This window comes from Sceloporus undulatus, chromosome 2 (assembly GCF_019175285.1).
Source record: "Sceloporus undulatus isolate JIND9_A2432 ecotype Alabama chromosome 2, SceUnd_v1.1, whole genome shotgun sequence".
In the NCBI taxonomy this organism is placed as follows: domain Eukaryota; kingdom Metazoa; phylum Chordata; class Lepidosauria; order Squamata; family Phrynosomatidae; genus Sceloporus; species Sceloporus undulatus.
In genome coordinates this window covers 170,282,077-170,298,350 of record NC_056523.1, presented here as the reverse complement: position 1 = coordinate 170,298,350, position 16,274 = coordinate 170,282,077, and the positions used below count along the sequence as shown (strand labels likewise).

At 39.2% G+C, this 16,274-nt stretch overlaps 1 protein-coding gene across 8 annotated transcripts in view; it reads right to left on the bottom strand.

Moving 5' to 3' along the window:
• The window catches only part of FMNL3 (formin like 3), a 160,626-nt gene that overhangs the window by 85,826 nt on the left and 58,526 nt on the right, over positions 1 to 16,274 (bottom strand). The window lies entirely within an intron of this gene.

Sequence of the window (16,274 nt, the reverse complement as noted above, 5' to 3'; positions counted from 1 at the left end):
CAATGGCTGGGGGGGTACTAGAAACTTTGTCCAAAATAGTGACTTTATCAGGCTCTGTTTCTTGGAATGTATGAAAGACCTTCTCCTTGGAAGAAAAAGAGCAGGGCATATGGGATTGCTGAGAAGAAGATTAGTTACAATTTATATTCAGCAATGTGCTGACTGGGTGATCGGTAGGGCTGGCAGGCTCTCAAGACTGGTCTGGTCTGGACAATACAAGAATTTTACTGAGCTGTCTACTGTCCAGAATTTTAATCAAAAACGTAAAAGATCCAAAAATAAAACACTATACTAAGGCAGGGGTCTTCAAGCTCTTCAGGCAAGAACCAACATTTAACTCCACACAGAAGACTTTTACAACCCACTTTAGGTGGCATGGTGTAGCATTCCAGCTGAAGTACACTACTACTCAGCAAGAAAATGAGACATAGATAGACAGGCAGACAGAGATACTATTTGGATGCATTAGAAACACGATGTTTGCAAATTTAGGAGATGTGAGGAAAGAACAAAAAGGGATTTGATCAGTTACAAACTCTCATATCTAGTATTACAGACAGGAGGGAAGAACAGCCCTGACCTGGAAGCTGGTTTAAGCTACAGCCACTCCATCCCTCTCGCTGTATCCTCCTCTTCCCCCTTCACCTGTTGGGAATTGAAGTCTGCTCTTTCCATCTTGGGGATTTTTCAAATGTATTTGACTCTACAGTTATACCAATCCACTCCATCCTGTGGAATGCTGGGAGCTGTAGTTTGGTGTGCAAGGTGCCAGGGCCAGTGGTCACCTGGGTTTGTTGTTGTTGTTAGCTCTAGTAGTGCCGGTTTTCAGGAGGTCTGTAACAGTGGATTCCTCACCAAAATACAAATCCCAAGATTCCATATAATGGAGACATAGCAGCTAAAGTAGTATCCAACTGCTATAACACTCTTACAGGAAAGGAAAAGTATGCAAAGGGATCTTGTAGCACCTTTGATACTAACTGTGCGAAAGAAGTTGTAGCATGTCTTTGTTGACTAGGTCTTTAGACCATGAAAGCTTATACTACAACTTATTTCAGTTTATTATTCATATATTATACCAGACTAAGATGGTTCTGTCTCTGAATTCTACCCTCAGGGAAGAGAAGGCAAGGGTGGTAAGAACAGCAGCAAGGTGCCAGGGCCAGTGTCACTTGGGTTTGTTGTTGTTGTTAGCTGCCCTCGAGTCAGTTCCAACTCATGGCGACCCTGTGCATAAGACATCTCCAAGAATCCCTATCCTCTGCTGCCCTGCCCAGATCCTGCAAGCCCTAACCCTCCTAATTGAGTTTATCCATCTGGTTTGTGGTCTTTCTCTCTTTCTTCTATCTTCTACCTTTCCTAGCATTATTGTTTTTTCTAGTGATCCATGCCTTCTATGTGGCCACAGTACAATAGTCTCAACTTGATCATCTTTGCTTCCAAGGAGAGCCCTGGCCTGATCTGTTCAAGAACCTATTTGTTTGATTTCTTGGCTGTACAAGGAGAAAAAGGAGGGAATGAGGAATTGGCTCATTCATCTCTCCCTTTCCTACCTCTGTTGCCATGAACCAGTGTCAGGCCATGGCATCCTGAGGTAGTTGGCTGGCTCCCGGCAGGATCTCTCATTGATGTCTACCTTGGGCTCCTCATTTGAACAGTGACTAGGAGCTGCCATTTAAATTTCCCACAAGGACTTGATGTACTGTTATGTCAGGAGCATTGTGGGAAATTTATGTCAAGGTCATCATGAACATCCTACTCATTTACAGTTCATGGGCTTCTTGCTCCTGCTTTGTCCCTGAGACAGAAGTAGCCTATCTATAACAGGCTGTATAGCAGTAAGGATGAACAGGGCAGCAATGAAATAGCTCTAATATTGTGTTCCTTCAAGTTGCTTTTGACTTATGATGACCCTAAAATGAATCTATCATGGAGTTTTGTTGGCAAGATTTGTTCAGAGGAGGTTTGCCATCGCCTTCCCCTAAGTTGACAGAGTATGACTTGCCCAAGGTTACCCAGTAGGTTTTATGGCTGAGCTGGAAATCGAACCCTGATCACCAGAGTTGTAGTCCAACTCTCATACCACTACACCACACTGGCTCTCCTTCTATATACCCATATACATTAAAAAGAGAACTCAATGTGTGATGTGCTGTAAGCCATCTTGAGACATTTCGTAGGAGAAAGGGAGATAATAAACACACATACACAGGTCTTTAGGCCACTACTATCTTTCTCCAGCCTTCATAGCTGCTACACAGCATACAGCTCTTCCTTGACACAGGATAGGTTGGTAATCTAGATAGCTTTCTGCCAAGTGTCTCAGGTTAGGCAGAGTAAGATTAATCAATGGTGTGCATTTTGAAAGTCACACTGAAACTTTCTAGATCCCTGCCACATTTCATCCTATAAATATCCAGTCTCAAAGATACAAGTCCTTAACAGTCCAGTGGTTCATACGTTTGCTGTAATTTTGCAGTAAAGGTTCAGCTAAGATCAAGAATAAAGGTTCAGCTATATTCAAGTAGATCGCACTGCAAACTGCAGCCACATTGCAGAATGAATTGGTTTGACACTGTTTTCACTGCCATGGCTCTGTCCTATGGAATCCTGGGATTGGTAGTATGTTGTGGCACCAGAGTTTGCTGACACAGAAGGATAAATATCTTAAAAATCAACAAATCCCAGAATTCCATAGCATTGTGCCACTGCAATGAAAGTGGTGTCAAACTGCATTATTTCTACAGTGTAGATGCACCCTTGGAAAGAAAAAAAGTAAGAGCAATACATTCCCCTTCAATTTCCAGTGATTTCTTTATTTTTAGATGGTGAACTAAATATTTATTTTGCTATATTTATTTTATATTTACTGTTTTTTAAAAAAATCTACTATGGCATTTCTTTTTCTTTGCCACAAAAGCAGTGCAACATTCCTGTAATGTCCTGTCTCCTAGCCAAGGAAGCATTTGTTTTCAGGACCTCAAAACAAACAAACAAAAAGAAAAGAAAAGAAGAAAAAAAATAAATACATCTAAAAATAAAACCAAACCTGACTCACTGAAATACATTCATAAACATGTCATGGACAGTGAATGCCCTCACACACGAAAACAGTATTGTTCCAGAGCTTCACACTGAAAAACAATGTAAACTTCTGTGTGTATTTTTACATAAGCCATGAAGAGCTAAAGCACCAAAAGAATTCCCAATGAATTTACTACATTGTCTTCTATATACAGAAATCACGATCTTCCTGCACCTGACCTATTCCAAGTATCAGCCAGGAAGCATGGCTTCCAGAGAGGTAGTCTGTGATCCTTTGTGGAAACTGATTACTCTAGGACACGAATTCCTAGGTTGACCATCATAACAGAGAACTCCTAGTGAGTGAGGAATGAGAAACCTTTGGCTCTCCAGACATTGTTGGCCTAGAGCCAATAGTGGTTTGAGTGTTGGGCTATGGTAGCAATTTAAGTTAAGTTAAGTGAAGAGGGAACAGCAGATCTATGACTCTGGAGAGCAGGGTTCAATTCCCAGCTTGGCCATGAAGCCCACTGGGTGACCTTGGGCAAGTCACAAGCTCTCAGCCTCAGGGGAAGTCACTGACAAACCTCCTCTGAACAAATCTTGCCAAGAAAACCCCATGATGGGTTTGCCTTCGGGCCTCCATAAATCGGAAATGCCTTGAAGGCACATAACAACAAGTTGCTGACCTACAAATCCTATTAACCCCAGCAATCACAGCCCTGGTAAAGGATTGTGGGAGTTTTAGTCCAATAATCTGGTTCTATAGAAGAAGGAACAGCAGGTCTTTCTTGTTGCATGACAAACAAAGTCTGTGGAAGTTCCCTCTTCTGTACAACCATTAATGGTAAAGGAACCTTTTCCAGCTTTTACTCTGGCAACCTTAGCTTTTAAAGTATCAAACAGCACTTCGGACAAGTTTGTTCTAGATCCCAGAAGAATGCAGCTGACTCTTATACCAGGTGCAGACAGTCTCTCAGAGCATGGGGCCATTTTCAAACACACACACTAGACCTCAGGAAGGACTGAACCTTTAAAGGCTATGGGTGGGACCATCCAGTATGTGGTATATATAATAATAGCCTTTGTTATAAACCATAATATTCTAAAACTTGCAGTTTATGGTAAATGAATAAGATTAAGTGTTATCTTCTAGGCTACATCTCTTCAAGGCTTGATTCCTTCTAAACAGCCCCCAATTTGATTATTCTTTCAGGTGTGATTGGATCTCAATGCAGAATAAACTACTCTCTCAGGAGTTTGCCCACTGCAGCTCTTCATTACTCATCACTCTGGTCTTAGAGCACTAATTCATACCGAAACACAAGGCATTTTGATCTCAAGTATATCTAGATAGGGCTAAAAAAATAAATTAGCTTTTTGTGTTCCTGCTCTCTTTCAATTAAAATTGGAAAGAAGCTTCAACTTAGATCTAAAAAACTAGACTTTGGTACATCTAAAGTCTACCTTTTCAGGTATAAGTTGAAGTGTGTCACATAGGAAAGTAAGAACAGTCTGGGCAGACCATACCATATCATAAGGTCTATCCAGCCCACAATTCTATTCCCAAAATGGCTAAACAGAAACCCAAAGCAGAATCTTCAAAACTGGACATGAGGCCAAAAGCAACCCACTGCTTGCCTTCCCCAGCTACTGATATATGGTGGTATACTGCCTCTGGAACAGGACTGCTGCTAGCTCCATGATCCTCCATGAAGTTGTTTAATTGTTTTTTTTAAGCCATCCAAGTTGGTGTCTATCACTAGATCTTCTGAGAGCAAATTCTACAGTTGAACCCTGTGATGTAAAAAAAAAAGTAGTTGCCCCACCCTTTTCATGGACTTGGGAGTCCACAGTCTCAGTCTTTATGGGAGGGACAAGCGGGGAAGGACAAAATGGTGATGCACCCCTGCCCCCTCACCATTATTTTAAATTCCTCTGTGAATTGGGAGGTGCTACTGTACTTCCATATATGTACTTACTGTATATACTCATGTATAAGTCTAGAAATTTTAGTCTAAAAATTGACCCAAAAATCCTGAGTCGACTTATCTGCAGGTTAAAGTAAGTACTGTATTTAACTCTTCTAAAAGAAAGAAAGAAAGAAAGAAAGAAAGAAAGAAAGAAAGAAAAAGATAAAAGGAACCACTCCCTGGTGGAAAGCAAGTGTGTAATCTGTCCTGGAAGCTCTGACAGCTCCTTCCCCCCACATCTATTGTCTCATCCACCCAGCCTTTAGGATGAGCACAAACTGTTACATCTGCTGGAATCTTGTAAATTTCTTTGGCATTGTTTTTCTTTGCTTCATCCTTCAGATCAGTGATTCCCAAAATTTGGTCTTCCAGATGTTTTGGACTTCAGCTCCAGAACCCTCAGCCAGCTTAGCTAACAGTCAGAAATTCTGGGAGCTGAAGTCCAAAACATCTGGAAGGCCTGGGAATCACTGCTTTATATCCTTTGTTACACGCTCCTAAGTTTTACCCTCGGCTTATACATGGGTGATATCAAAATCCTTAATTTTGGCCCCAAAATCTGCCCTCAACTTATACATGAGGACAAGTATATACAGTATGTCTCGAATCTGCCATTATACAGCTTCAGTGGATGTCCTGGGCTTCTAGTATTACTCCTCCACACCCATACTTTATACACTTCTGACATGTTCTTCTATACTTAATTTTCTATAAAAAAGGCGGGAAGTTCCAAATGTCATTTTGTTTCATTTCTCCCCACCCTATATACTCTTCTCCATCTTCTCAACCCACTCCTGAGTTTAGCATTAACATTTTGACAGTCAATGATTTCCTTTTCTATTGATTAAATCTTCCTTGGAAATCACTTTATTCTTAGCCACACGGATTTCCTTGTAACAGGGAGTTTCACAGTTAACATTTCCCCAAATCAAATACAGTATATGCATTGGGCTCTGGAAGCATCAGGATTCAGCTTTGCAATTTTAGACTGCATGTGCCGATCTAATTACTTGGAAATGTTACTTTTTTTGGACTTTGGGGCCCATACAGACAGGCCAAAATAAAGCTGCTTCAGGTCACTTTGAAGGTAGGCTTTTTAAATGTTGCATGCATCCTAAGAGGCCAGAAGCTGTGCCAAAGCTATGCTGCAGTCCTTAGGATGTGGTGTGGCTTCCGGCCTCTTCGGATGCATGCAGCACTTAAAAAGGATACCTCCAAAGTGATCCAAAGCAACTTTATTTTAGCCTGTATGCATGGGCTCATGGGCTCCCAGACTGCACCAGTCAACAGACCACTGAAGAATTCTGCAAACTGTAGTTCAAAAAGGCTAATTTTTTCCAAGGGGTTGTTATGTGGAGAAGATTGTGTGTGTGTGTGTCCAGAAGAATGGTATAGATCAGCAGCAGCAGTTGCTGGTCCCTCCAAGAGAATGTTCTATGCAACTGACTGTACATAGGGTGGGTACGTAAAGGTCTCAGATTACACAGCAAAATCAAATGAAAGCAGAAGTTACATCATGTTATAATGGTTTTACCAAACACACTCCTTCAAAGCCTGGAACTTGTTCAGTAGAGAAAAGAATATGCCTATTTATACATTCTTTCTGCTTTGCCTTCTAACAGACCACTTTACTGTTCTCTTTGTAAGAGAGAAAGCCAGTATGCACAATACATTCTCGTGCCCCAGTTGTACACAGAAACATGTCCTCATGTTGCCTTCTTGTACAATATGACCTTATTCCAATCGCACACATTCTCTTGGCATCAGTATGAGTTATGGCTCACTATGGCAGCGTTCAGGAACCTTTGGCCCATATTTTTGACGACAATGTCCAAAATCCTGCACCCTCAAGCTCTGCTGGCTGGGTCTTCTGGGAAGTGAGGTCCAAAACATTTGAGAAGCCAAAGGTTCCTCACCTTGTCACTAAAGTTTATGGACTATTTTCAATGCCAGTGCTCAACACTGGTATGCACAATAAGAATAAAGGAAATTACCATTGGACATACATAGATTTTCTTTCACTCACCATTCATCCAGGATATAAAGGAATGAGTTGAAGAGCTTATTTTTCACTGTGTTTAGATCTTCACATCCACTGTTTTGGAAGTTAAACACTGATGCATACCCACAAGCATAAAAATGCCACACGGATTTCCACATATATACACATGCACACTGCCTCTTCACTCTTTGTACCACTGGCACACAAACCCATGTTCCATTCAATCATTCTCTAGTCTAGTTTATTCATGATCTCATTGTGCTTTAGCTGTATCACTCATGCGCACACATATGCTTTCTACCATGCCCACACCCATATATTCTGGCAAGCTCTGCTTACAAAAGACAGGCTACCTGCCAGATTAAGAAGCCTGCAGACTCTGACTCAACTGCTCACTGACTCCTTTGAAATGTCAGGAGGATGGGAAGCTTAACAAAGCCACATTTGTCTTAGTGAGGAAGGAATCAGAAGTGACGAGAGAAGTCATCAGAAGGCAAAGGGCCCACATTGCATTCCTCCAAACTGCTGCCAATAGGGCTCTTGTAGCTGCTGCCAATAAACAGCCTTCCTTGTCTCTACCTTCATTGAAAGCCAAGGACATAGCTTCATGAAATGCAGAAGTTTCAAAGTCAAACAGGTCAAAGGGCCAAAATTCCCGGTCAGCAAATACTCAGGAAATAGCCAGTTGAGGGTGTTGGTATCCATGTTGGTGCAATGGTGTATTGTCTCTGGGATTTCCCCACAAATGTCAAAGTAACTATCCACAGTGCTGAACTTACTATGGGGAAAGGATTTGTCCCCCTGGGTAGCTCTTTTAAAGTGTGGACTAAAAGATGGAATAGATTCAATGCCCCACTGATACTGGAATGACCAGTCATCACTGGACTGGATATCTGGTCATAAAACAACATGATTTCAACTATAATGCCCAATATTTAGGCTTTGTTGTTGTTGTTGTGTGTCTTCAAGTCATTTCTGACTTATGGCAACCCTAAGGAAAACCTACCATGGGTTTTCTTGGAAGATTTGTTCAGAGGAGATTTGCCATTGCCTTCCCCTGAGGCTTAGAGAATGTAACTTGCCTAGGGTCACCTGTGGGTTCCATGGCTGAGCTAGGAATCGAACCCCGGCCTGCAGTATCACAGTACAACACTTGAACCACTACACCATTTTTAGTCTAATTAGTTATATATCAGGATCTGATCAGACAATGAGATCTAGTAAGTTTTATATCACACTGGGTAAAAAACTTACTGGGATAATTTTCTTTGTTTGATGGTTGATCCAACAAGCAAAGAAAATGAGCTGGAGGGATATGAAATGAGTCTGAAGTCATGTATGATCAGAAGAACATTCCCAACGTATCCTCAACCTTCTCAAGGGATAACTCCTCCGGCTATGCTTCAGACCCTGTCAAAATACCTGCTGCTTATTCTACTCTTTCATTCCTTACTGGGCTTTCTACAGCAACAAACAAAACAAGATGGAGGACTCATGGGAAAACATAGGACTACAGGTGGTGTTTGATGTTGTCTGGATCACCTTAGTATTTCCACCTCCACTCTCTTTCTAATACACCGTTAAAACTGAGTGAAGAAGTAATGGTGATTTCACATTTAAAATCCTGGTCTGCTTAACAAATGCTTAAACAATACTTTGCAGAAAATTTAAATAAAGAAGTGGGAATAGAAATGGTCTGGGATGCGGCTAAGGCCGTTATGAGAGGCTTTTTTATTCAGAAACATAAACAAATACAAAGGAAAAAAAGAGAGAAATTAAATCATAAACAGATGTAATAAAGCAAAAAGAAAATGAATTGATAGATTCAAATGAAAAAGAGGAAATTATTCAGGAAATAAAAATATTACAAAAACAATATTCAATAGAAAATTCTGAAGCAAGAATTAAAATAATGAAAAGAATCAAAGCTCAACAATTTCAAGGAGCAAATAAAATAGGTAAATGGTTATGCTGGAAATTGAAAAAAGAAAGAGACAAGAACATGATCACAAAAATAAAAAAGATGGGAAAATTTTTACTGAACAAAAAATAAATAAAAGAGATTTTTTATTAGTATTTCAGTAAACTATATAAAGCTAAAGATCTTAAAAAGGATAATATAGAAACATACTTAGACAAATGTAAGATCCCTAAAATAGACCAGGAAATAAAACAACCGTTGGAAAATCCCATAACACAAGAAGAATTAGGGGAGGAAATAAAAGGTTTGAAAAATAATAAAAGTCCAGGAGCAGACGGATTCACAGCAAAATATTATAAAATCTTTAAGGAGGAGTTAAGTGTACCACTATTACAAACTATAAATAACATTAAAGGAAAAAGAATGCCACCGACATGGGAAGAGGCGAATGTAATATTAATATTAAAAGAAGGGAAAAACAAAGAAGATTTAAATAGTTACAGACCCATCTTGCTCTTGAACGAAGATTACAAAATCTTTGCGAGCATATTGTCTAAAAGATTGAAAACAATGCTTAAAAATATAATATCGAAAGATCAGTGTGGATTTGTTCCCGGTAGACAATTGAAAGATAATATAAGACAAATAATAGATACAATAGAATTTTTCGAGATTCATAACGGGAAAAAAATAGCTTTGATCCTACTGGACCTCGAAAAAGCATTCGATAATCTAGACTGGACATTGATGAGAATTATTTTGCAACGAATTGGTATAGGAGAAGAATTTCTTAAATGGATAAAGGCTATTTATAGTAAACAATCGGCGAATATAATAATCAACGGAAGTAAAACTAAATCTATAGAGATAATGAAGGGGGCAAGACAAGGCTGTTCCCTTTCTCCTATATTATTTGTAATCACTTTAGATGTTTTTCTAAGGGGAATAACTGATGAAAAAGAAATTAAAGGGATTAATTTAAAGGGGGATTCATATAAAACGCGTGCCTTTGCGGATGACATTGCAGTGCCAGTAGAAGACCCGATAAATAGTATACCACCCTTGATAGAAAATATAAAAGAATTCGAAAAAATTTCGGGTTTAAAAATAAATATAGAAAAAACAAATGTGATCACAAAGAATATAATGAGACAAGAGGAAATGAAGATAAAAGACATGACTGGTTTCAGTATTGTAAGAAAAGCAAGATATCTGGGAATAACAATCACTAACAAAAATTCGGACTTAATTCGAAATAATTATGGAAAAAATGGGAAGAAATAAAGAAGGAAATGAAAGAATGGAAAAATTTAAAATTATCACTCCTTGAAGAATCGCAGCCGTGAAAATGACTATAGTACCTAAATTATTATTTCTGTTTTGGACGATCCCTGTAATTAAGAAAGATAAACTTTTCATGGTATGGTAAAAACAGATATCTGACTTTATATGGGAGGGGAAAAGACCAAGAATAAAACAAAGTTATATGCATGATGCAACTGAAAGAGGAGGGTTTGCTGTCCCTAACATAAGATTATACTATGAAGCAAGTGTATTAGAATGGTTAAGTGTGTGGTTAAAATTGGAAGACAAGAAATTATTGAAATTAGAAGGACACGACCTTAGATTTGGATTTCATGCGTATTTGTTTTATGGGAAAGTGAAAGTGAATGTAGACTTTAAAAATCATTTTGTAAGAGCTTCATTGTGTAGAATATGGGAAAGATACAAAAGATGGATTTGTTCTGCTACTCTGATGTGGTTATCCCTCCATGAGGCACTGTTTAATACCGACTCTCAAAAAAAAGGAAGGTTGGTTAAGATATGGAGAGATATTAAAAGGAAACAGAAAAAACTTTGATATGAAACCGTTAGAACAAATCAGAGCAGAAGGACATAAATGTGAATGGTTTTTATACCATCAATTGGTGTCTAGATTTAGAACTGACAAAAAACAAGTAATTTCACCAGATCACTGACAAATTTAGAAGAAATTATATTGGGGGGGAAATTGGCAATGTTATCCAGAGTATATAAAAAACTTCTGGAATATAATTTAGAAGGAGATATAATAAAAGTTAATATGATAAGGTGGGCCAAGGATTGTAAAAAACCATTGGAACTAAGACAATGGGAAATATCCTGGAAAAAAAAGACTTAAATATACTACCTGTCAAGAATTACCTGAAAATAATATACAGGTGGCATCTCTCCCCTGATAAATTATGCAAAATATATGGAAAAGGACAAAATAAATGCTGGAAATGTGTTAAGGAAAAAGGTACCTTTTTTCACATGTGGTGGGAGTGCTCAGAAGCTAAAGAATTTTGGAAAATGGTAAAACAGGAGATTAAAGAAATAATTGGAATAGATTTGCAATTTAGGCCAGAAGTCTTACTACTGAATATGATAGAAGAAAAAGTAGAAAAACAGTTTGGCAAAATGATATTTTATATGTTGACGGCTGCTAGACTGATATATGCCAGATATTGGAACATTAAAAAAGGCATTAAGCCTGAGGAATGGATGAACAAAGTATTAGATATGATGGAAGTGGATATAATTTCAAAGAGACTACTGTAATTGAAAACAAAAAGGAGACAGAGAAATCGGAAGGAAGGGAAAATTCTGATACAAATAATTGGGAAAAATTGTATGTATTTAGAAGGAAAAAATGGCCAAACATACAAAATGAAATTTAAAAGTAATGAGGAAAAATTGATAAAATTAGATAAAAGATAGATTAGTATGGAAGTATGGAAAATAACGGAAGTTAAATTTGTAATAAGGAGTAGAAATAATGTATTCATGTGATGAGAAAACAGAAAGATGAAAGGAAATTGAAGATATGCAGGAATAATGAAAAATGAAACGGTTCAAGGATTGACCAAGGAAAGTCACAGTGTTTTAAGTTTTATGTTAGTTGTATGCGACTGGATGGAAAAATGTATTTTTTGTTTTTGTGCTTTTGTGTTTTTGGGTTATGTATATGGGTGTTATGTTAATGTAGGTTCGAATGGGATAGAATATTTTAGATGTTTGTATTGTAAGATGTATTTATAAATAAATAAATAAATCCTGGTCTGGAATATTTTTTGGTTTTATTTTTCTGGAACATTGCATGCAAAAGTGCTGGGGATCACAAGAGGACATTTGGATGCTTTTGATTTTATTCAAATGAAATGTTATTACACTACATATATTTAATTAATTAATTAATTAATTATGACTTAAACATATTAGAACCCTTGTCCACTAGCTTACTGCTGCTTCCTATTAAATTATGGTACTCTCTCCACATAAAGAGACAAAATACAGTCTTAGGGTCCTTTACCCAGATTGGTAGCAGGGGCTGCAGGCTCGTTTTGAAAACAAGAGTTAGCCAAGAAATGGTGCCAATGAGTTGCAATGTTGGAATACTTTGGAATGATGTTGTTATTTATGAAGCTCTATTGTTCAAAATCTGGAGGGAAAATCGAAATCTGCAGAGCTTTCTTGGTGCTAGAAATGGAACCAGGAAGAGAAAGAATCAAGAGGCATACTCCTGCAATGGCTACTCAAAAACAAGCCCCAATGTCATCGGGGCTTTCTCAGAGGTGCTCTAGTCTAAGCATGCTCTCCTAGAAGTAAATCTTACCAAAATCAGTTGGGCCTGCTTCTGAATAGCCATGTGCATTAGATTGAGTTGTGAGGTGGGGAGATGAACCAGACACTTGATACAAATTCTACTAAGCTTCCTCAATTAGCTTTACCTGAGCTCTCAATAGCATTCATTATCATCAGCCATACTATCCTCCTGGGGCATTTGGTGAATATGACAGTCACAATATTGCAGTGGCTCTGGTCCTGCTTGGTTGACTATTCTCCTGGCAGTGGGATGTCTCTTTGGCCTATGGGTCCTCTCAGACTTTAGTTTGTCCCCTATGCTTTTTAACATCTACATGAAAGAGATCATCCAAATTTTTAAGGGCTGGGTTTGATGCTTCCCAGCACAATATCTACTTTTTAGTTCATAGCAAGGAGGTTTTGAAAATCCTAAATGATTATCTGGAAGCAGTGACTGATGACACTCAATCCAGACAAGGTGGAGGTTCTGTTGATCAGTGAATGAGGGAATGGGGGTACAACTGTTCTGGATAAGACTCCATTCCCTATGAAGAATGAGGTCCATAGCTTGGTGGTATTTCTTAACCCAGGGCAAGAGGCTGCTGTAGTAAAAATGAAAGTTGCTATCCTATGCACATTTACCTGGAGGCTAAGTCCAATCAAAATCAATGAGACATGTGTGTGAGTACAGAACAGAATTGATAAGTACGAGTATGTAGGGTTATAGTAATGCAGAATAAAATATGTACTCAAACTTGTATGACATTCCAGGATGTAACAGGAACTATTCCCATAAGAGAAAAAATGTTTTGGGATACAGTACTTTTCAGTTTTCTGATACATTTTTTCTACTGCTGAACAGAAATACAAATATACTCTTTCCCCAAATATATATGCTATTATTGATGGCTGTTTGTGCCTGCCGTTTCTCATGCTTATGTATTTATTTGGTTATATCTTGACATGTGTTGTTTCTGGAAAATGAAAAACATGGGGGAATTTTTGTTTCCAAAAAAAGTGTTCCATTCAAAAATAAGTAACTACCCTGTCTTTCTCAGGATTTGAGGCCTATTAAAGGGCAGTTCCTTGTCTGAAATGTTCCTTTGATCACTACTAGTGAAAGATGTGATGCTTAGGTCAGGTAAGTCAGGAAGCTGACTCTACCAGACACCCAACTGCTGTGGGCACCTCTCTACCTGGTCATGCTTAAGAAAGCCTCCGCTTGACTTATGAATTCATTGTTATGCTTAAGAACAATCTCATCTACATAAAATCTTGCTGTATCACAAAGACTTATATTTCCTGTCTAAACCAACTTCCTGTGGTTCACCAACCGCAGACATGGAAAGGCACTTCGTCTGTTTCCTGGATTCACAGGCTGAGCTGGTATTTGCAGCTGGGAGAAGGAACAAAGCATTCTGGGTAAAAATACCACATTTTTCATGTTAAGATCCTTGCTGCTATGTCACTGCCTGGATGTCAAAGCACCTAAACACCACCTGAACAAGCCTTTCTACACACATACTCTCGACCGCCTGCTTGCAAAAACTGGAACTAGTTCTCAGCTCACAGAGATCTCCTGGGCCAACTAATTTGTCTTTCTTGGCTTTGCTTCAGGATAATCAGGAAGCAACTTTCAGATCAAAGGTAGGGTCTTCAGGAATTGAAAGGCAATGTTAAGGACTAGTGGTGTCAGTAGGGTTGGCATCACCTGGTGTAGTAGCTCATGGTGCCACACACACCTATTGACCTCCTCCCATAACACATCATACAGAATCCTTAGTAATGTTTTTTGTGCTGATATTACTCATAAACTGTAATTCCCAAATATCACTGAATGTAATGGCAATTGTGACATAAACAATGAGCAAAATTAAAATGGTAAATTATAATATCATAAGCACAACTTAAATGTATTTATGCTTACATAGTTTGATGTGACTATAGTGAAATTTTGTGGGGGGGAAAGTAAAAATTTGGAAAGATGTGATGTTTGTAAAGAAAAATTTAAAAGAGTAAAAAAAAACTTTTTTTTTACCCTGAGGCCTCTCCTTTCTCAACCCACTCATGCTTTCTCTTCTGCAGAACTCCAGGGTTTTAAAGGGATGGGGACAAATGCCATAGCCCATTTCTGCCAAAATGCAATGTTTGGGAGCAGTGGTGTCCCACGCATCTTAGGGTGTCAGCTGGTTCAGACTGAATTCCTCGCATCCCCTAGTGACATCCCTGCTAAGGGCTCACAGATCTTGACTGCATACATTCTCCACCTTCCCTTGTTAAGAGAAACAGTATCAAATGTAAGGAGTTCTTACACCCCCATCTTAAGAAGCCTTTGAAAAATAGTGGAAGATTCTTCCTTGAAGCCCCATGTATAGCAAAAGATAGATGGAGTCACCCTGCTTATCATTCTCTTACACTGTTTTCAAGTAGACCTTATGTTGTAAAACAGCTACTCCTCCTGCCTCTTTTTTTGACAAAGTTCTACATGTGACACTCTTTATTTTCCCATTGCATCTCTGTGATCAAAGCAGAATACAACTATGTGGACTGCATACCCCCATGATACTTGTACAGATGTCCTTAACAGATGTGTAAACTGAAAGCTGGCTGTCCATGCATAGCAATGTACCAAACTGGGCAGGGGTCAATAGCTCCAAAGCAAGACATCCAGTCCTGGTTGTGCTTTACAGCTGTGTTGACTCTGGGATTGTGTTGGCTTCAAATCCTAATCTGACTATAAAATAACTGTGCAACACCTTTCTGCAATACATTTAATTCCCCAATACCCTAAAGGCACCAGATCCCAGGGATGTAGCCAAGGGGGGGGGGTTCTTGGGGTCCAGACCCCCCCTTCCATTAGAAAAATGAATGGTGTGTGCTGCTGCGCCGCTGCGCCCAAGCCCCATTATAATGGTGGCACTTAGTCTGGACCCCCCCCTTCCTAAAATCCTGTCTACGTCCCTGCAGATCCCATCTGACCTTGGTAGCTAAGAAGCCCTGGTTAGTATTTGGATCGGCGTCTGCCAACAAATATCAGGTCCTGTGGACTATATTTCAGAGAAAGGAACTGGCAAAACCACATACACTGGTACCCCGGGATACGAATGCGCCGCCTTACGAAATTTCCGGGTTACGAAAAAAATCCATTGAAAAAAACTGTTCCGGGTTACGAAGGTTATTTCGGGTTACGAAAAAAATTTTGGTGCTTTTCGGCGCTATTTCACACGAAATCGCGGCTTTTCCCCATTAGCGCCTATGGCTTTTTCGCCTTACGAAGTATTCCGGGTTACGAAAGCGGCGGCGGAACGAATTAATTTCGTAACCCGGGGTACCCCTGTACAGTGGTGCCTCGGGTTACGAAATTAATTCGTTCCGCGGCCGCTTTCGTAACCCGAAAAGCCTTCGTAAGCCGAATTGCCATAGGCGCTAATGGGGAAAAGCCGCGTTTCGTGCGAAAAAGCGCCGAAAAGCACCAAAAATTTTCTTCGTAACCCGAAAAAACATTCGTAACCCGGAACAATGATTTCCAATGGGATTTTTTCGTATCCCGAAAATTTCGTAACCTGGGTATTTCGTATCCCGAGGTACCACTGTATAAGAATTCCTTGCCCAAGAAAGACATATAAAAGTCTTGGGATTGCCACAGATCGACAGGTGACTTGAAGGCACATACGCACATGCAAACACATCTCCAGTCTCACAAGACCTGTGCAAAAATAAATGTGACAGAAAAGGTTAGGAAACTTTT